Source organism: Oncorhynchus mykiss, chromosome 21, assembly GCF_013265735.2.
Source record: "Oncorhynchus mykiss isolate Arlee chromosome 21, USDA_OmykA_1.1, whole genome shotgun sequence".
Lineage (NCBI taxonomy): Eukaryota > Metazoa > Chordata > Actinopteri > Salmoniformes > Salmonidae > Oncorhynchus > Oncorhynchus mykiss.
In genome coordinates, this window is record NC_048585.1 from 42,940,898 (window position 1) to 42,963,397 (window position 22,500).

General features: G+C 43.7%; 1 protein-coding gene across 2 annotated transcripts in view; it reads right to left on the reverse strand.

Moving 5' to 3' along the window:
* Positions 1–22,500, reverse strand: part of LOC110500478 (sushi, von Willebrand factor type A, EGF and pentraxin domain-containing protein 1) — a 130,114-nt gene that overhangs the window by 106,095 nt on the left and 1,519 nt on the right. The gene's annotated exons all lie outside the window — the stretch shown is intronic.

The window sequence follows — 22,500 nt, forward strand, 5'->3', positions numbered from 1 at the left end:
GCAAAAAAAAGAAGATGAAGGAAATGCCATGAAATTACATGCGAGCATTTTAACCGCCTGGGGGTTCTCTTCAGGCTTGGCTGCCGTTTGCGTTTCGTAGGTTCGCCGTTGCTAGATTGCTTTCCATTTTCATATCCTTAGCTCATTCAAAAGCCTAATTGTGTGTGTGTGTGTGTGTGTGTGTCAGTGTGTGTTTTGAGAAACAGGCTTGAGGGTTCGTAATTGCTTCGTCGGGATTAAAGTGCCAATTGAATGATTCCTTTTGGGCCAGTTTTGAAACTGTGGTATGCAGTGATTTCCCCATGGCCGAGGGTATGTTCAGTTGAGCAGGACAGGAGAGGTGATGTGTTTGGAAAAGGCTCTCTAATATAACTAATATGAGACAATTAGGCATCGAGAGCTTACGCACTAAAGTGTGGAGAACAAGAAACAGAAAAAAATTCAGCAAACTTGAGGCCAAAAGCACAAGAATGTGCAAAAACACATGATGAATACAAGCACAAAGTCACTAAAACACACACACACACACACACACACAGAGACACACAAACACACACATTAAAAGCCTGTCATTCACAGGCACAATCATGCCAAAGATGGAAAATTGAATTGAACCACAGCGTTCGTTGACCACAGAACCACGATTAGTTGCTTCTACCAACCAATGGGCTGAGAGATTGGAGCCTGTGGTCCAGTAATGTAGAGTCTGGTTGGTTCAGGGCCCGGTTTTCCATCTCCAGGCAAAAACACACAAAGACAGAGACTGTTTCCACAGGACCCATAGAGGATGAGAACCAAATGACACCCTATTCCCTATATAGTGCTCCCTATTCCACATAGGGCTCTGGTCAAAATTAGTGCACTAAGTAGGGAATAGTGTACCATTTGGGACACAACAAAGACTACATCTGTATTGACAGGAGGGTTCGCTACTAAACCACAACAGTATGGAGATACCCATGTGCCAAGTGGGACACACATAACATTTACTGTACACATAGACTAACACAAAAAGCAGTTCTGGAAATATTGAAATGAAGGGGAACAAAAAGACAGTCAGAGACAGACAGATATACAGAGAGAGAGAAGAAGAGAGAAGAAGAGAGAGACAGAGAGAGACAGAGCGACAGAAAGACAGACAGACACTAAGAGGGAGAGAGAGAGAGAGAGAGAGCGAGAGAGAGAGAGAGACAACGGAGAATGGAGAACAGAGAACAGAGAACGGAGAACGGAGAACGGAGAACAGAGACCGACAGGCAGAGAACAGAGAACGGATAAAGGATAACGGATAACGGAGAACAGAGAACAGAGACCGACAGGCAGAGAACAGAGAACAGAGACCGACAGGCAGAGAACGGAGAACAGAGACCGACAGGCAGAGAACAGAGAACAGAGAATGACAGGCAGAGAACGGAGAACAGAGACCGACAGGCAGAGAACAGAGAACAGAGATAGACAGGTAAAGAACAGAGAACAGAGAACAGAGAACGGAGAACGGAGAACAGAGACCAACTGGCAGAGAACAGAGAACAGAGACCGACAGTCAGAGAACAGAGAACAGAGACCGACAGGCAGAGAACGGAGAACAGAGACCGACAGGCAGAGAACAGAGAACAGAGATAGACAGGTAAAGAACAGAGAACAGAGAACAGAGTGCAGAGGAGACAGAGAACAGAGAACAGAGACAGACAGGGCAGAGCAACAGTGTCATGCACGAGGGCTGGTACTCAGACTCTGACCCATCTGTCTGAGGGTACTATGAGTCAGATAGATGGCATCCCTCTCATGTAGAATACGGGCCTTTACACCACTAGGAGCTGTCAATACGGCCACAGCAGACTACAGCCAGGAATCCAGGGTATGTACACACTGTGACTAGGGGCAACTTCATGTTATCCTTTCCAACCGCCACTGTCCTCACCCTAGGAAAGCCATCATCATTTGCCAGTCTCAGCAATCACACACACACGCACACATTTCCGTCCTAGCCAAGAGTATGTCAACACAGTGTAACACTCAGCTCTGTACAATGTACTGCACCCGGCCAAATCACAGTGACGGGACCAGCGGTGCTGTTACACATACAAACACACACACACACGCACGCACGCACGCACACACACACACACACACACACACACACACATGCACGCACGCACGCACGCACACACACACACACACACACACATACACACACACACACAGAATGGAAGACCTTTGAAACAACATTGTACATTCCTGAAGAGAACATTCCATGACTTCTGCACCATGGGGATCCGCAGCACTAGCTTCCATGTGGACCAGTGTCCATTGAACTCAGTTGACCCTGCAGAGTGTGTGTCAGCCATATCTCAGCCATATCTGACATGTCTTTCATCAGTATCTTGCAGCAACGTCTAAGCTCACAGACCTGAGGCCCCGGTCTCTGCTATCTCCTCAGCATCAGTGATGACAGTCGCTCTCCAGACACGTGTCCTAAAAAGCCCCCCCCCCCCCCCCCCCCCTCTCTCTCTCTCGCTCTCTCTCTCTCTGTGTACCTCTCTCTCTCTCTGTCTGTACCTCTCGCTCTCTCTGTCTGTACCTCTCTCTCTGTCTGTACCTCCCTCTCTCTCTGTACCTTTCTCTCTCTCTCTCCATCTGTACCTCTCTCTCTCTCAACAACTGACCATGTTTTTCATCACTCTTTCTTGGAGGTCAGAGAATACCTCTGGATGTTCAGTGTGTGAGAGACTGAAGAAGGGGGGGGTTACCTGATTGGTGAAATGTGGTCGGAGAATAGGCATGAAACTGTCCATTTTTTTCCGTCTTCACACTCCGCCGCCAGGAGTTTTTCCGTGGTCACTCACGGAGTGTGTGTGTATGCGGTCAGGAAAAACTCCAGGGCCTACACATACCATCAGACTACGTGGCAGAGACTAATAGATGCCCTCGCTGATCTTCTGTCCTGGACAGACACTAACTCACAGACACACACACACACACACACACACACACACACACTACTGTTGAGTCTATCCTGTCAATCTCAGTTTCGCCAGCCAGAGAAGTTTCCAGCGACGCCCTGAGCTAGGACATAAATGTTGAGGAAACCATATGTGTGAAAAACAGGCCGTTTTTTTTTTTTTAGATGAGCCGGTACTTTAAGGGCTACAGCGAATCACCTGGCCCCCACACGGTACAACACTCATCTGATCCAATAGGAGAGGGTTGCAACTGTCTCTCATGCAAAGAAGGGGAAGAAGACAGCTGGACTGAATGTACAGAAAGGGGGGTGTGAATGGCTTCTCAGCTGAATTGCGAACAGGGTCCGCCTCCTGTGCGTGCCAGGCGAACGAAAGGTTGGATCAGACTGAACTGAAACTCATGGCGAGCTTATGGAAAAACTGCCTGAAGGAATCTGCAAGAGTCAGCAAATGACGACGGCAAAATGATTCAAACTAAGGACGAACGGCAGGTGTATGAAATTCTCCTAACACTAGCCGTGACACAGTAAAAAAAATAAAAATCCCCTGTTCAAATGTCCATATCCCGACCCTGGAATCTCAGTCACTCGCTTTTGAACATAGACTCCTACTATACAGGTATAACGATACATGAAAGAAGAGCAACTGCATGACCTCTCGTTGATGGAAGAGGCAGATGGCACTTGTAGAGGAGACAGAAACACATAGGGGCAGAAATAGCATAGGGGCAACTCTCCTAATATAACTGTGTGGCTCAGTTGGGGCTCATTTCATAGAGCATGGCACACGGCACCAGGGTTGAAAATATGAAAACGGATGCACTCTCTATTGTAAGTCGCTGAAATGTATTAGTGATCTCATTCTGTCAATGTCCCCCCTTCATTCTCCCAATGGGAGATTAACATTCCAGAGAGTTGACTTCCTAGTGCTGTCGAGCCCTCCGGCAGAGTTTATGAACCACGCTGCGCATTACAGTCAAAATATGTGATATTGGTTTTAAAAACGTCTGATAAATGATGGGTTCTTCTGGGGATTTTGCACATGACAGAGAGAGAGAGAGAGAGAGAGAGAGACTTTCGCAAGACTAAATTAAGGACTGGAGAGGTTCTGAGATACTTCAAAGGTTCTCTAACACACATAGTCTTCAGTCACTGGACACATACACACAGGCCCACACATTGACACCTTCACATATATATTTTTTGGAGGGGCACTTGGGGCATGAACAGCCAAATCGTGTGGATTGAAATGGCAATGAAATGCAACATGGGTAATGAATGGGGAGAACCTGTCACGCCCTGACCATAGAGAGCTTTTTATTCTCTATGTTGGTTAGGTCCGGGTGTGACTAGGGTGGGTCGTCTAGGTAATTATATTTCTATGTTGGCCTGTTATGGTTCCCAATCAGAGGCATCTGTTTATCGTTGTCTCTGATTGGGGATCATATTTAGGCAGCCATTCCCCCTTTGTGCTTTGTGGAATCTTGACTTTGTATAGTTGCCTGTGAGCACTATAGCAGCTTCACGTTTCATTTAGTAATTTATTGTTTTGTTTTGCTGTGAGTTTCACCTAGTAATAAAAAGATGTGGAACCCAGATCACGCTGCGCTTTGGTCCAGTTATTATGACGATCGTGACAGAACCTGGCAGGCCATGAAGTGTGACGACTTTCTGAGCTTCATTAGTGGAATAGATAGAGATACCGAATACAGTCTGTAAAAGGTGGTGCTTTGAATGTTCCTGTATCTAGTGGGGTTAAAGGTTAAATCATTCCCACATCTATAAGCGAGAGGGGAGAGAGAGAGATTTGAAATTTGAAATTTAATTGAGAGGGAGGGGGGGGGGTGAAGGGATACAGACAAGTTAGGGGAGGAGAAATAGAAAGGATGGCATGGAAAGGAATAGGAAGTAGGCACATTTGGGCAGTCTTGATACAACGTTTTGAACAGAAATACAATGGTTCATTGGATCAGTCTAAAACATTGCACATACACCACTGCCATCTAGTGGCCAAAATCTAAATTGCAGCTGGGCTGGAATAATACATTATGGTCTTTCTCTTCCATTTCAAAGATGACGGTACAAAAAAATACTTTCTTTGTATTATCTTTTACCAGATCTATTGTGTTATATTGTGTTATATACCTTTCGCATTTCCACAAACTTCAAAGTGTTTCCTTTGAAATGATACCAAGAATAAGCATATCCTTACTTCAGGGCCTGAGTTACAGGCAGAAAGATCTCCTCATTTTAGGAGAAAATAGAAAAAAAAGGCCGGATCCTTAAGAGGTTTTAAGACAGTGGCTAAATTAGTCAGAATTGGTGTTTTGGCCTGATTTTCTCCTGCAGATGTGAGTAGAAAAAAACAGTCAGGTAAAAACATTAGGAGAAGAAAAGTGGAGGGACTATCCATAAAATTCTCTCCCTCTCTCTCACTCTCTTCTCTATCTCTCTCTCTCTCTCTCTCCCTCTCCCCCTCTCTCCATCTCCTCTTTTTTTCTTCTCTCTGCAATTTTTATTATATCTTTTTTTAAATCTACTCCTCTTATTATGCACAGCATTAGAGCAGACTAACAGTAGGTTGCCAGCCCCTGTCTGTTTGGCGCAGTGTTTTGGCCATGACAGGGTAATAGCAGGAGAACAGATATCTGCCAACATGGCAAACCGGGCTCCAACACATGGCACCCCGAGGCAAATCCATTGGATGATGAAGTCAAAGACAGAGAAACTAAGGGGAGGAAAGGAAAGCATGGTCGTTTTAGAGCCAGAGGCTACTGTTATTGTAGCTGCCTTTGTGGAACCTACTTTCTGTTCTCTCTGTGTGTTATGAAAATGACTTATAAACTGACTGATCGACACATTCCTACATGCTACACACACACGCACACCAGTGGAGGCTCCTCAGAAGAGGAAGGGGAGGACCACCTCCTCAGTGATTTAAAAAAACATTTTTTATAGTGAAACATTAAAAAGTTATGCTTTTAAAATAAAATGACCATAAATATATTCACGTCACCAAATAATTGATTAAAACACAGTGTTTTGCAATGAAGTTCTACAGAAGCCTCAACAGCATTGTAGAGTAGCACCATGGTGTAGCCGGAGGACAGCTAGTTTCCTCCCTCCTCTGGGTACATTGACTTCAATGCAAAACCTAAGAGCTTGTGGTTCTCACCCCCTTCCATAGTCTTACACAGTAATTATGACAACTTCCAGAGGACGTCCTCCAAGCTATCAGAACTCTTGCAGCATGAATTGGCATGTTGTCCACCCACTCAAAGTATCAGAGAATGAGTCTAGTGCTGAAAGCATAAGCTACAGTTAGCTAGCACTGCAGTGCATAACATGTTGTGAGTAGTTGACTCAAAGAGAGAGAAATACACATTTGTTTCTTCAAAAATGAAGGAGAAGCAAGAGAGAGAGACAGAGAGGGAAAGAAAGAGATATTTCATTGTATTTTCTTTCACTTTCATTTAGATAGCGAATGCAGCTAGGTAGTTTAGCCTATTCAAACACCTGGCTCGAGCAGAGAGGGATGCTATGTTCGGTATTTAGTATAGGTATTTTGTTAGGATCCCCGTTAGCTGTTGCGAAAGCAGAAGCTACTCATCCTGGGGTCCACACAAAACATGAAACATGACATAATACAGAACATTAATAGACAAGGACAGAACAATTGTCCCAGCATCGTTCGCGTTTGCCCGGTGTAGGCCGTCATTGTAAATAAGAATTTGTTCTTAACTGACTTGTCGAGTTAAATAAAGGTTTAAAAAATGGCACACGTAGCCTACATATCAATACATGAATTTTCAACACATTAATGTTTCTTATAAAAAGAAGAAGTGATGCAGTCAGTCTCTCCACAACTCTTAGCCAAGGGAGACTGGCATGCATAGTATTTATATTAGCCCTCTGAGAACAATGAAGAGCAAGACGTGCTGCTCTGTTCTGGGCCAGCTACAGCTTAACCAGGTCTTTCCTTGCAGCACTCGACCACACGACTGGACAATAATCAAGATAAGACAAAACTAGAGCCTGCTTTGTGGAGTGCGGTGTCATAAAAGCAGAGCATATCTTTATTACAGGACAGAACTCTCCCCATCTTCACAACCATTGACTCTATATGTTTTGACCATGACAGTTTACAATCTAAGGTAACGCCAAGTAAGTCGCCTCAACTTGTTCAACAGCCACACCATTCATTACCAGATTCAAATGAAGTCTAGAACTTCGGGAATGATTTGCATCAAATACAATGCTCTTAGTTTAATAGATGTTCAGGACCAGTTTATTTCTGGTCACCCATTCCAAAACAGACTGCAACTCCTTGTTAAGGGTTTCAGTGACTTCATTAGCTGTGGTTGCTGATGTGTATATAGTTGAATCATCAGCAGACATAGACACACATGATCATGCTTTGTTTAATTCCAGTGGCAGGTCACTGGTAAAAATAGAAAATAGTAGAAGGCCTAGAGAGCTTCCCTGCGGTACAACGCACTTTACATGTTTGACAATAGAGAAGCTTCCATTAAAGAAAACCCTCTCAGTTCAATTAGATACAGTAGATAGCTCTGAATCCATGTTAGAGGTTGAAAAGCCATAACACATACGTTTTCTCAATAATAGGTTATGATCAATAAAATCAAAGGCAGCTCCCACAAGACAATACAGCTCCCACAATCTTCTTATTATCAATTTCTTTCAACCAATCATCAAACATTTCTGTCAGTGCAGTACATGTTGAGTGCCCTTCTCTATAAGTCTGTTGTTAATTTGTTTATGGAGAAATAGCATTGTATTTGGTCAAACACCATTTTATTCCAACCGTTTGCTAAGAGCTGGCAGCAAGCTGATAGGTCTGCTGTTAGAACCAGTAAAGGCTGCTTTACCACTCTTGGCTTCCCTCCAGGCCTGAGGACAAAGACTTTCCTCGAGGATCAGATTAAAGATATGACAGAAAGGGAGTTGCTATAGAGTCAGCTACCATCCTCAGTAGCTTTCCATCTAAGTTGTCAATGCCAGGAGGTTTGTCATTATTGATCAATAACAACAATTCTTCCACCTCTCCAACACTAACTTTACAAAATTCTAACTTGCAATGCATTTCTTTCATTATCTGTTTTTTTTATGCACAAGAACAATGGCTCACTGTTCGTTGTTGGCATTTCCTGCCTAAGGTTGCCCACTGTGCCAATGAAGTAATCATTAAAATAATTGGCAACATCAAATGGTTTTGTGATGAATAAGCCATCTGATTTGATGAAAGATGGAGTTGAATATGTCTTTCTGCCCATAATTTCATTTAAAGTACTCCAAGGTCCCCCCCCCCCCCCCCCATCATTCTTTATATCATTGGTCTTGGCTTCATAATGCAGTTTCTTCTTCTTTTGGTTGACTTTATTCACATAATTTCTCAATTCGCAGTAAGTCAGCCAGTCAGATGTGCAGCCAAACTTATTATCCACTCCTTTTACCCCATCTCTTTCAACCATACAGTTTTTCAATTCCTCATGAATCCATGGAGCCGTAGCAGTTCTAACAGTCAGTTTCTTAACAGGTGCATGTTTATCACTGAATAACAATTTCATAGATTCATCAAGTGCAGCATTTGGAGGCTCCTTATTAATCACATCAGACCAACAAATATTTTGAACATTATCCACATAAGAGTCACAGCATAATATTTTGTATGAACTCTTATACACTATTTTAGGCCCAGCTTTCGGAACTTTGGCTTCCTGGATGTAGCCACTATATTGTGGTCACTGCATCCAATGGGTACAGACACAGCTTTAGAACAAAGTTCTACAGTATTAGTAAAAATGTGATCAATACATGTGGATGATCTTGTTTCTGTAGTGTTGGTAAACACCCTGGTAGGGTGATTAATAACCTGAACCAGATTACAGGCACTGGTTAGAGTGAGAAGCTTCCTCTTGAGCAGACAGCTTGATGAAAGCCAGTTAATATTCAGGTCCCCAAAAAAGTAGACCTCTCTGTTTACATCACATACACTATCAAGCATTTCACATATTATTTAGATACTGCCTGTTAGCACTTGGTGGCCTATAGCAACACCCCTAAAGAAAAGGCTTTAGATGTGCCAAGTGAACCTGCAACCACAACACTTCAATAACACTTGACATAAGATTTTATCAAAGCATTACAGGGATATTGCTCAGAAAATATACAGCAACACCTCCTCATAAGCATTCCTGTCTCTTCTACAGATGTTATATCCTTGAATTGCTACTGCTGTATCATTAAATTAATTGTCTACGTGAATCTCAGAAATTTTGGAAAAGCTGACCACGACTCCATTTTGTTGCTCCCGGCCTATAGACAGAGACTAAAACAGGAGGTCTGTTCAACGCTGGTCCGACCAATCTGATTCCACGCTTCAAGATTGCATCGATCACGTGGATTGGGATATGTTCCGCATTGCGTCAAACAACAACATTGATGAATACGCTGATTCGGTGAGCGAATTTATTAGCAAGTGCATCGGCGATGTCGTACCCACAGCAACTATTAAAACATTCCCAAACCAGAAACCGTGGATTGATAGCAGCATTCGCGCGAAACTGAAAGCGTGAACCACTGCTTTTAACCAGGGCAAGGTGACCGGAAACATGACCGAATAAAAACAGTGTAGCTATTCCCGCCGCAAGTCAATCAAACAAGCTAAGCGTCAGTAAAGAGACAAAGTAGAGTCGCAATTCAACGGCTCAGACACAAGAGGTATGTGGCAGGGTCTACAGTCAATCACGGATTACAAAAATAAAACCAGACCCCTCGCGATGTCTTGCTCCCAGACAGACTAAACAACTTCTTTGCTCGCTTTGAGGACAATACAGTGCCACTGACACGGCCCGCTACCAAAACCTGCGGACTCTTCTTTACTGGAGCCAACGTGAGTAAAACATTTAAACGTGTTAACCCTCACAAGGCTGCAGGCCCAGACGGCATCCCCAGCCGCGTCCTCAGAGCATGCGCAGACCAGCTGGCTGGTGTGTTTACGGACATATTCAATCAATCCTTATCCCAGTCTGCTATTCCCACATGCTTTGAGAGGGCCCCCATTGTTCCTGTTCCCAAGAAAGCTAAGGTAACTGAGCTAAACAACTACCGCCCCGTAGCACTCACTTCCGTCATCATGAAGTGCTTTGAGAGACTAGTAAAGGACCATATCACCTCCACCCTACCTGACACCCTAGACCCACTCCAATTTGCTTACCGCCCCAATAGGTCCACAGATGACGCAATCGCAACCACACTGCACACTGCCCTAACCAATCTGGACAAGAGGAATACCTATGTGAGAATGCTGTTCATCGACTACGGCTCAGCATTTAACACCATTGTCCCCTCCAAACTCATCATCAAGCTCGAGACCCTGGGTCTCGACCCCGCCCTGTGCAACTGGGTACTGGACTTCCTGACGGGCCGCCCCCAGGTGGTGAGGGCAGGTAACAACATCTCCACCCCGCTGATCCTCAACACTGGGGCCCCACAAGGGTGCGTTCTGAGCCCTCTCCTGTACTCCCTGTTCACCCACGACTGCGTGGCCATGCCACGCCTCCAAATCAATCATCAAGTTTGCAGACGACACTACAGTGGTAGGCTTGATTACCAACAACGACGAGACGCCTACAGGGAGGAGGTGAGGGCCCTCGGAGTGTGGTGTCAGGAAAATAACCTCACACTCAACGTCAACGAAACAAAGGAGATGATCGTGGACTTCAGGAAACAGCAGAGCACCCCCCAAACCACATCGACAGGACAGTAATGGAGAGGATAGTAAGTTTTAAGTTCCTCGGCGTACACATCACGGACAAACTGAATTGGTCCACCCACACAGACAGCGTGGTGAAGAAGGCGCAGCAGCGCCTCTTCAACCTCAGGAGACTGTAGAAATTTGGCTTGTCACCAAAAGCACTCACAAACTTTTACAGATGCACAATCGAGAGCATCCTGTCGGGCTGTATCACCGCCTGGTACGGCAATTGCTCTGCCCACAACCGTAAGGCTCTCCAGAGGGTAGTGAGGTCTGCACAACGCATCACCGGGGGCAAACTACCTGCCCTCCAGGACACCTACACCACCCGATGTCACATGAAGGCCATAAAGATCATCAAGGACAACAACCACCCGAGCCACTGCCTGTTCACCCCACTATCATCCAGAAGGCGAGGTCGGTACTGGTGCATCAAAGCAGGGACCGAGAGGCTGAAAAACAGCTTCTATCTCAAGGCCATCAGACTGTTAAACAGCCACCACTAACTCCAGCCACTTTAGTAATGGAAAAATGTATTTAAAAATGTATCACTAGCCACTTTAAACAATGTCACTTAATAACTTTATAATGTTTACATACCCTACATTACTCATCTCATATGTATATACTGTACTCTATACCATCTACTGAATCTTGCCTATGCCGTTCTGTACCATCACTCATTCATATATTTTTATGTACATAGTCTTCATCCCTTTACACTTGTGTGTATAAGGTAGTTGTTGTGAAATTGTTAGGTTAGATTACTCGTTGGTTAATACTGCATTGTCGGAACTAGAAGCATTTCGCTACACTCACATTAACATCTGCTAACCATGTGTACGTGACAAATAACATTTGATTTGATTTGATATGAAATATCTAATATACTGTATGAATGGTATCTGATTTTAGCAAGTTATTGATTTCATTAACCTCTTGAGTGTAGGGGGCAGTATTTTGATGTTTGGATGGAAAAACGTACCCAAATTAAACTGCCTATTCCTCAGGCCCAGAATCTAGAATATGCGTATAATTGTCAGATTAGGATAGAAAACACTCTAAAGTTTCCAAAACTGTCAAAATATTATCTGTGAGTGTAACAGAACTGATATTGCAGGCGAAAATCTGAGGGAAATCCAACCAGGAAGTGCTGTTTTTCCTGAAACCTCTCTGTTCCATTGCATGCCTTCCCTGCATTTAAAGGGATATCAACCAGATTCCTTTCTCTATGGTTTCCACATGCTGTGAACAGTCTTTAGATATGGTTTCAAGCTTTTATTCTGAAAAATTACGATCACTTCGCGCCAGTGGATGGCTCGGTGCCAGCAGAGTTTTGCATGCGCAACAGCTTGGAGCAGACATTTTCTCTCTCTCTCTCTCCTATTGAAAAAGCTACGGTCTGGTTGAAATATTATCGATTATTCATTGTAAAAACAACCTGTGGATTGATTATAAAAAACGTTTGACATGTTTCTACAAACTTTACGGATACTATTTGGAATTTTCGTCTGCCCCGTTGTGACCGCTCGAGCCTGTGGATTTCTGAACAAAACGCGTCAACCAAATGGAGGAATTTTGGATATAAAAATAATCTTTATCGAACAAAAGGAACATTCATTGTGTAACTGGGAGTCTCGTGAGTGCAAACATCCAAAGATCATCAAAGGTAAGTGATTAATTTTATCGCTTTTCTGACTTTCGTGACCAATCTACTTTGCTGCTAGCTGTTTGTAATGTTTTGTCTGCTGAGAGAGATGTCCTAACATAAACGCTTGGATAGCTTTTGCTGTAAAGCTTTTTTGAAATCTGACACAGCAGGTGGATTAACAACAAGCTAAGCTGTGTTATTCTATATTGCACTTGTGATTTCATGAAAATTAAATATTTTAGTAATTTAATTTGAATTTGGCGCTCTGCAATTCAGTGGATGTTGATGAAAATGATCCCACTAACGGGATGGGTGCGCCAAGAAGTTAACCTTATTTCTAAGGCTACATATACTAATATGGACTATTTTCATCCCTTTTCTGGGTAGCTATAATAGACATAATATGGAAAAGAGCAAACAAAGCAAGAAAATAAATTTACATTCACCAGACCATTAATCAGTTGATGTGTGTAAGTGTGTGTGTGCAGCGGGGTTGAAACTACAAACCCATAGGCTTGGCTCCCTCATCCCTTCCAGTCTTTTAGGAGGGAGGGTGGACAATGAGCCTGTCAAATTAGACGTAGTAGATTTAAGCAATGTCACCACACGCTTTCATGGCTGCAAGTTCTTTCCTCTTCTTGCACACAGCTTCCGGATAGTCCTCGTTGAGGAAGATATACATTCCTCTCAAGTGTTGGCTCTTTCCAGAACAGCTACCTTGTCCTTGAATCTCAGGAACTTGACCACTAATCGGCCTTGGCCTGTCACCTGGTCCGGTGGTGGGTTTTCCAGTTCTGTGGACGTGCCCCACCTCAATCTTCCTGTGGTCCATCTTCAGTTTCTCCGAGATCATTTCCCTCACTTTGTCCTTATATCCCGTCCAGGTCTCATGTGGAGATTCTGCAATTCCGTTCATAGCCATGTTGTTCCGCCTCGATTGCCCCTCGAGATAATCTGATTTCTCTATCATTGTTATCATGGATTCACACATAGAACTGATGTCCTCTCTCAATGACTTACAGATTGCTGTCATCTTGCCGTTCTCCTGTTTAAACTCATTGAGCTGACCCTGGGAGAACTGCAAACTGTTCTTCAGGTCCTGGACATCTCTGGTCAGGTTGTCCATTATTTTATTAGTTGACTCCACCAGTATTTGGATGAAACACTTAAAGTTATTTTCTTGTTGTTCTAACAACTGCTTGTCAAACTTTTTTTGTTTGTTTAAAATATCCTTCACCTGTGATAGAGAGACACCACTGCCCTCAACGTTTCTCTCAGTGGCTTTGGTGTTTGTCATGGTAGCAACATAGCAGTTCCAGACAGGGCAGGTCACAGGGAAGATTGAAAACAACAAACAGCAGGGATCTAGACAGCCACAAGCCGTGGGCAATCCGCGGTCCCAGCCACAATGGCCAACCGCATTGCAGGCTGCATTCCTCGCGAAAACCCTGCTAGCTTGATAGACAGCTAGCTAGCAGCTAGGCTAATTGCTACGCCAAACAGCTCCTCAAGACCCGGCCTTGGTTGGCAGGATCACTGGACAGATAGTCACAGTCCCAGGAACTGATGCCAACCGCATCGCAGGATCCAAACTCAAAAGGTAGCTCACTACTAAGACATTTTTCAATAGACTTTCAAAACGACAAACTGTGCTCTGCCTCATTCCGCGTACAACAGGAAGTGACGTGTATAGGTTAGGTAGGTTAGCTAGCTGGCTATGATTATCCTACACTAGAACTCATCCAAGTCAAGGTAAGCTTTTGGTTTTATTATTATATTACTGTCACCGGTACACTCTGGTGGAACTGCTAAACTGTTTTCTGCTGTACACTGTATACTGTACCGCATGATTTTGGCAGGTTTACTAATGTGTTAGTTCTAGTAGCTAGTAGACTATGAAGTTAATATGTGACTCATTTAAGGAAACTAGGCGTATGTCGTACAGGAGAGGTACAGTATTTGAATGTAAATATGTATTTTTTTTATCAAAATGCATTTTTTGGCAAAAGGGCTTCTTGAACATGTGAACTTTTATGTGCCTTAATAATAAACTTGCATGCCATCTGTAAATACGGATACAATTGTTAAATTACAAGCCTAGTTGATTTAGCCATGGAAAAAGTCAGGAACCTTCCCGCTAGCCATGATTGCCTGAGATAATGGATGGGCTGGACATGCCGAGAGATTAGTTCAGATTGGTCAGCCATGTAGCATACTTCTGTCTATAACATGAGCTGTTCTGTATGTGTAGGTAATCTTTCCTACCGCAGATTTTTTGAAAATATCCTTAAGAACTGCAAAGGTGTTGCTACTGCTCTCCACTTTCTAGAGGATGATCGTGCCATGGTGACTCTCTCTGACTCTGAAAATGAATCAGACAATGAGGAAATCCCTGATTTAACCTCTCTAGGCTAGATAAGAAGCTACCATCCCACCTGACCAACATCCAATGAAAGTGAAGGGTGCCAAATTCAAACTACAGAATTGTAAATATTTAACATTCTTGAAAATACACATGCAATATGTCAAACGAAAGCTTAACTTCTTGTTAATCCAGCCATGGTGTCATATTTCAAAAAGGCTTTACGGTGAAAGCAAACCATGCATTTATCTGAGGACAGCACCCCAACAAACAAACACAAACAATCATATTTCATCCCGCCAGACGTGACACAAAACTCAGAAATAACAATATAATTTATGCCTTACCTTTGAAGAGCTTCTTCTGTTGGCACTCCAATATGTTACATAAACATCACAAATGGTCCTTTTGTTCGACTAATTCCGTCGTTATATCTCCAAAATGTCCATTATTTGGCACGTTTGATTCATAAAAACACCGGTTCCAACTCGCGCAACATGACTACAAAATATCTAATTAGTTACCTGTAATCTTTGTCCAAACATTTCAAACAACTTTCCTAATACAACTTTAGGTATTTTTTCATGTAAATTACTGATAAAATTTAAGACGGGATAAACTGCTTTCAATAGCGGATAAAAGCAAAGTGGAGCGAGCTTTCAGGTCGCTCGCCCCAACCACAACAGTACACTAGACTCGACCCTCATTCTGAACAGCCCTACTTCTTCATTACACAAAGGAAAAACATTAACCAATTTCTAAAGACTGTTGACATCCAGTGGAAGCAATAGGAACTGCAAGCAAGTGCCTTAGAAATCTAGATCCACATAGAAACCCATTGAAAACACTGTCACCTCAAAAAAGTACATTTCCTGGATGGTTTGTCCTCAGGGTTTCGCCTGCCAAATAAGTTCTGTTATACTCACAGACATCATTCAAACAGCTTTAGAAACTTCAGAGTGTTTTCTATCCAAGTACTAATAATACTAAGAATGCACTACTAAAAATACTAAGAATGCAATACTAATAATATGCATATCCTAGCTTCTGGGCCTGAGTAGCAGGCAGTTTACTTTGGGCACGCTTTTCATCCGGACGTGAAAATACCGCCAGCTAGCCTAGAGAGGTTAAGTAAAAACATTTTCATTGAACCAGGCATTATAGAGTCTTCTGAAACGGAGATCAACAGTGTTGTTGTCACGGAAGAAGTTCTTTGAGTTTTTAAATCAGTGGAATGCCTGGTGGAAGTAGAGTATGATAGCTAAGGAGATGGAGAAATTCTGGCGTTTGATTGCAAATATGCAGAGGGCTTTGAAAAGAGAACACAGAAGGCTGTTGTATAAAACACCTGTCACTGGATTACATCTTCAAGCTAAGGGCAGCCATGGCATCAATGACAGAGAGGGAATCTAGCTAGCTACATTTTCAGATATTATACGTTTCTAATTTTGTCAGAAAGTTGTGTACCAGGCTCAAGGGTGTGGGGTTTCTACGTCACCAAGTTCAATAACAAAACATGCACCAGTAGCACAAATAGAATGCAAATGGGGAGTTTATTAGGGATTTTGGTACACTGGGGAAGAGGGGGAAATTCACCAATCACCTCACTGTCCACAAGCCGTTCTCATTGTCCGTTCTGTTTTCCAGGGGTAATCCTCACACTCGGGTCCTCAGCCAATCCGGTCTGGTACACATGGGCAGTAGTTCGACAGTCCAGGTCACGACGGGTAATCTCACAGATATTGCTCTCTCTTCTCCCACTTTTCATAACACAGTTGGCTCTCTCCTACTCTGCCCCTTTGTGCAGGCTGCTTCCTCCTTTATCCACAAGCATACCTTGGCTTATCGATCCACAGCCTTGCCTCGTTGGGGCAGGAAGTCCATATAAGGCTTGGGGGTGGAGCCAGCGGGCTGCAAGATATCTCCCCTCTAGTACTGGGAACTCGGAAATCTCCAACTTCCGACTTCAGTGCATTTAAGACAACTGAGCTCCGACTGGGAAAATTAGTATTATGGTGACAACGATGTAAGCTGTGTGTAGAGTTTTTTTTACATTCGATAAAAGTAGAGACTCCCTCATCTTAAACGGCACCGACCGCCACTGACACACACACACACACAAGCAAACACACATGGAATGGAAAACAGCTAAACTTATTATAAACTAAACTGACTTGAAAATATAGTAAATCTTGAACCACCATAATTGAGATGAGATGATGTCCTTAACAAACCCCACGGTCCTTACATCCACTGTCAGTGTGCAATAATAATCATTTATCTCCAAATGCACATCCACACTCCCTCTGTATCCATCCGACTCATCGCTCTCTCAGCCCTCTGCACAGTTTGAGAGAGCCCGATGAAGAGCCCTGTTGACCCGGACAGAAAAATCGACCAGAAAAAAATCATCCCTCTATCTCCTCCCTCTGGACAGTCATCTTAAAATGTAGAGAAATATCCTGAAGAACAGCACTGTCGTTCTCTACACTGGACCAGGAAAAGCCTTCTCTCTCTCTCTCTCTCAGTAATGGATCCCAGCTTTCTGCAGTACTTAGAAACAGCCAGACCGGCCAATGGAATGAAATATGGCTTTGTTATTACATCCATTATCAATTACACACACACACACACACACACACACACACACACACACACACACACACACACACACACACACACACACACACACACACACACACACACACACACACACACACACACACACACACACACACACACACACACAGGCCTTACCAAACGCTTTGCTAGGCTAACTGTATAGCGTGACAACCTGATGCCCTTGCTGATTACCGTTAGCGAGGGCATATTTAACAATGCTATATGGTGTTAAAGATTTTTTTTTAATAATGGAAAACATTATTCAGCAGTACTTTTTCCAAAAGAGGGATTAGCTAAATTTACCCTAGTCCCAAATCTGTTTGTGCTGTCTTGGCAACGACAGTAGGACTTGCTGAAGTAGCAGTATAAAAGAGCAGCAGAGATAAAAGATGATATATCATAGAAGGTCTATTTTCCAACATCTCAAGTACACCCTAAATGGCTCCCTGTGCTCTATATAGTGCTCCCGACTCCCCATAGGGCTCGGGTCAAAAGTAGTGCACTACGTAGGGAATAGGTTGCCATTTGGGACACAGTCCTCCTCTCTCAGACAAGGGTTAGTCATACTCAGACAGACTGTAAACGTCAATGTGAATTAGTAAGGTGCCATCTGGTCCTGTAGACATCTGTAGACATCTGCTGAGATCTCTGTCTGTCTCACCTTCACATGCCTCGCTACTGCTATTACTCATTGATAGCTCAAAACCTATGGCATGTATACCACCTATGGAGAAAAAAACGCACTGCACATCTGCTGCCTGCCTGCTTGACGGATCTTTTCATTTCACCCTCACACAACAGTATGAACACTACTGTAAGTCACTCTGGATAAGAGTGTCTGCTAAATTACTACAATGCACATGTAATTGCACATCAGTACCATTACACAGACAGTGGCACGGTTCAAAACCTTTCGGTCATGAGAGCCTCCGAGGTATGGAAAAGGTATTTACATTGGTACTCTAATGGGCGCATACATGCACGCGCGCATACACACACTCACTTACTGTAATGTATTTTATAAGAAATCTTTCCTCTGGTGACGCCTGGAGCTGACAGGACAGGACAGTATGTCTACTGTGATGGGGGTCCCCTTGGGGTCATGATAAGGGCTGCACCAAATGATTGATGTATTATAATAATGTATTATGCTTATGTTGTATTAATAGAAGGGGAAGGGCTATAAGACCCTCCCCACTACATGTATAGGTTTCTTGACCACAGATTAGCAATATATGCATTATAAGGTTAAATACTGTTCCACAGTTATTTTCTAGTCTCTGCCTCTTATTAGAAACGTTCTGAGCACATGTGAGCCATTGCAGTCAAAACAGGGTGTCTGTGAGAAAGCGCCTTAAGGCTAAAAGAGACACATAGACACAGACCCCTGCAGGGGAGTAAATAGATAAGTGACAAGCCAGACATACCACTGTAAGCCACACGGGAATGGAAAATTAAGGCTGAGCCTTTAGAAAACACTGGACTATTGTTTTCTCCTGCAAGTTTGTATAACTGTATATGCATGGGCTTGGTCTCATGAGTAGAAGGTGTTGACGTAGGCAGTTACATCACTAGGGGTTGACTGCAAGTATATTAAAGCAACTTTGACCTGTTTTATTTTGCAGAACTTCCACATGCGTGCTGTGTTTCTGTTGTCAACCTCCCATCTGCAATTGCATTAATAAAGGTTTGATTGATATACTTAAAGAATATATTGTCTGATTGCTGATTTCACCAATAAGCCAATGATTGACAAGGAACAAAGAACCTACCCCAACAACTGTATGGAACCCAGTGTCAATGTGGACCTGTATCTTGCTTCTGTGGATCTTCCTGTTTAGTAGGACTTTATCCTGGCCTGCTTTGGAGCAACAGCTACACCATCCTATTAATTTCCAGTGTTATAATTGATAACAATAATACCCACTCTGAGACACTCTGTCTCCCAATTCCAAATGTGCGAACCACTGCATTTAACCACGGCACGGCAAGGTGACTGGGACCATCTACAAACAGACCAACTATGACCTCCGTAAGGCAAACAAAGTGGCAAAACGTCAGTATAGAGACAAAGTGGAGTCGCAATTCAATGGCTCAGACACAAGACACGTGGCAGGAACTCCAAACAATTACGGGTTATAAATTGAAAGTCAACCACGACGCCTCGCTTCTGGACAAGTTAAACACCATCTTCGCCCTCTTCAAGGAAAACAACAGAGAGCCGCTGATGTGGGTCCACACTTCTCATGAGGACTGTATGTTCCCGATCTCCGTGGCTGACTTGAGTAAGACATTTGAGCGTGTTAACCCTCGCAAGGCTGCCGGCCCAGGCAGCATCCCATGCCGCGTCCTCAGAGCATGCGCAGACCAGCTGGCCGGAGTGTTTACAGACACATTCAATCTTTCACTATTCCAGTCTGTTGTCCCCACATGTTTCAAGATGTCCACAATCGTTCCTGTGCACAAGGAAGTGAAGGTAACTGATCTAAATGACTATTGTCCCGTAACACTCACTTCAGTAATAATGAAGTGCTTTGAGAGGCTAGTTAAGGATCATATCACTTCCATCTTACCTGACATCCTAGACCCACTACAGTTTGCATACCGCCCCAAAAGATCCACAGATCACACATTGCCCTATCCCACTTGGACAAGAGGAATAGCTATGTAAGAATGCTGTTCATTGACTACAGCTCAGCCTTCAACACCATGGTGCCCTCCAAGATCATCACTAAGCTCAGGGCCCTGAGTCTGAACCTATGCCTGTGCAACTGGGTCCTGGAATTCCGGACAGGCCGACCCCAACTGGTGAAGGTAGGGAACAACACCTCTGCCACTCTGATCCTTAACACGAAGTCCCCACAGGGTGCGTGCTCAGCCCCCTCCTTTACTCTCTCTTCACCCATGACTGCGTGGCCATGCACGTCTCCAACTCAATCATCAAGTTTGCAGACAACACAACAGTGGTAGGCCTGATTACCAACAACGACGAGACAGCCTACAGGGAGGAGGCGAGTGCCTTGGCGGAATGGTGCCAGGAAAATATCCTCTCCATCAACTTCAACAAAACGAAGGAGCTGATCGTGGACTCCAGGAGACAGCAGAGAGAGCACGCCCCCATCCACAGAGAAGCAGTTGAGAGGGTCAAAAGCTTCAAGTTCACTGACGACTTGAAATGGTCCCTTCACACAGATAGTGTAGTGAAGAAAGTGCAACAGCTAAAGAGGCTGAAGAAATTTGGCTTGGGCCCCTAAGACCCTCACAAACTGCAGGTGCACCATTGAGAGCATCCTGTCGGGCTGTATCAACCGCAGAGCTTTCTGGAAGGTGGTGCGATCAGCCCAATGCAATATCGGGGGCACACTGCCTGCCCTCCAAGACATCAACAGCAGCTGGTGTCACAGGATGTCCAAGAAGCTCATCAAGGACCCCAGCCACCCCCTGCACCTTGGAGGCAGCTACACTGTAGATGTAGGATCTTTTGACGCTGATAATGTTTCTGCACAGCAGGAAATGCAAAAATGTAGTGTATTCAAGGTTTAAAAAGGCTTCTATTTTCCACTTTAAAATGTCAGACTAGATTTCCCAAAACTAAAAATGTATCAACCCCGAAAAAAATGTCCATTAATTATAATCCATTAATTATAATAATTATTCACATTTCCTGTTGCTGCAGGATTATTTTCCTGCTGTAGCAAACTGACTCAAATGAAGTTTGTACAGTACATAGTATTTTACCCACTTTATAAGTACAGTGCATTCGGAAAGTATTCAGACCCCTTGACTTTTTTCTCATTTTGTTACGTTACAGCGTTATTCTAAAATGGACTACATAAAAACATGTTCCTCATCAATCTACACACAATACTCTATAATGACAAAGCGAAAACATATATATTTTTTTTGCTAATGTATTACCTTATTTACATAAGTATTCAGACCTTTGCAATGAGACTCGAAATTGAGCTCAGGTGCATCCTGTTTCCATTGATCATTCTTGAGATGTTTGTACAACTTGATTTGAGTCCACCTGTGGTAAATTCAATTGATTAGACATTATTTGGAAAGGCACACATCTGTCTATATAAGGTCCCACAGTTGACAGTGCATGTCAGAGCAAAAACCAAGCAATGAGGTCAAAGACATTGTCTGTAGAGCTCCGAGACAGGATTGTGTCAAGACACAGAAGGGTACCAAACAATTTCTGCAGCATTGAAGGTCCCCAAGAACACAGTAGCCTCCATCATTCTTAAATGGAAGAGGTTTGGAAACACCAAGACTCTTCCTAGAGCTGGCCACCCGGCCAAACTGAGCAAGCGGGGGAGAAGGGCCCTGGTCAGGAAGGTGACCAAGAACCCGATGGTTAGTCTGACAAAGCTCCAGAGTTCCTCTTTGGAGATGGGAGAACCTTTCAGAAGGACAACCATCTCTGCAGCACTCCACCAATCAGGCATTTATGGTAGAATGGCCGGACAGAAGCCACTCCTCAGTAAAAGGCACATGACAGCCCTCTTGGAGTTTGCCAAAAGTCACCTAAAGGACTCTGACCATGATAAAGACGGTTCACCGGTCTGATGAAACCAAGATTGAACTCCTTGGCCTGAATGCCATGTGTCACGTCCGGAGGAAACCTGGCACCATCCCTACGGTGAAGCATGGTGGTGGCAGCATCATGCTGTGGGGATGTTTTTCAGTGGCAGGGACACTAGTCAGGATCGACTCTCTGAATGTCCTTGAGTGGCCCGCCCGGACTTGAACCTGATCAAACATCTCTGGAGAGACCTAAAAATAGCTGTGCAGCTACGATCCCCTTCCAACCTGACAGAGCTTGAGAGGATCTGTAGAGAAGAATGGGAGAAACTCCCCAAATACAGGTGTGCCAAGCTTGTAGCGTCATACCCAAGAAGACTCGAGGCTGTAATCGCTGCCAAAGGTGCTTCAAAAAGTACTGAGTAAAGGGTCTGAATACTTATGTAAATGTCATATTTCCGTTTTATTTTTATTAATTTCCAAACATTTCTAAAAACCTGCTTCTGCTTTCTGATTATGGGGTATTGTGTGAAGATTGATGAGGGAAAAAAACAATTTAATCAATTTTAGAATAAGCCTGTAATGTAACAAAATGT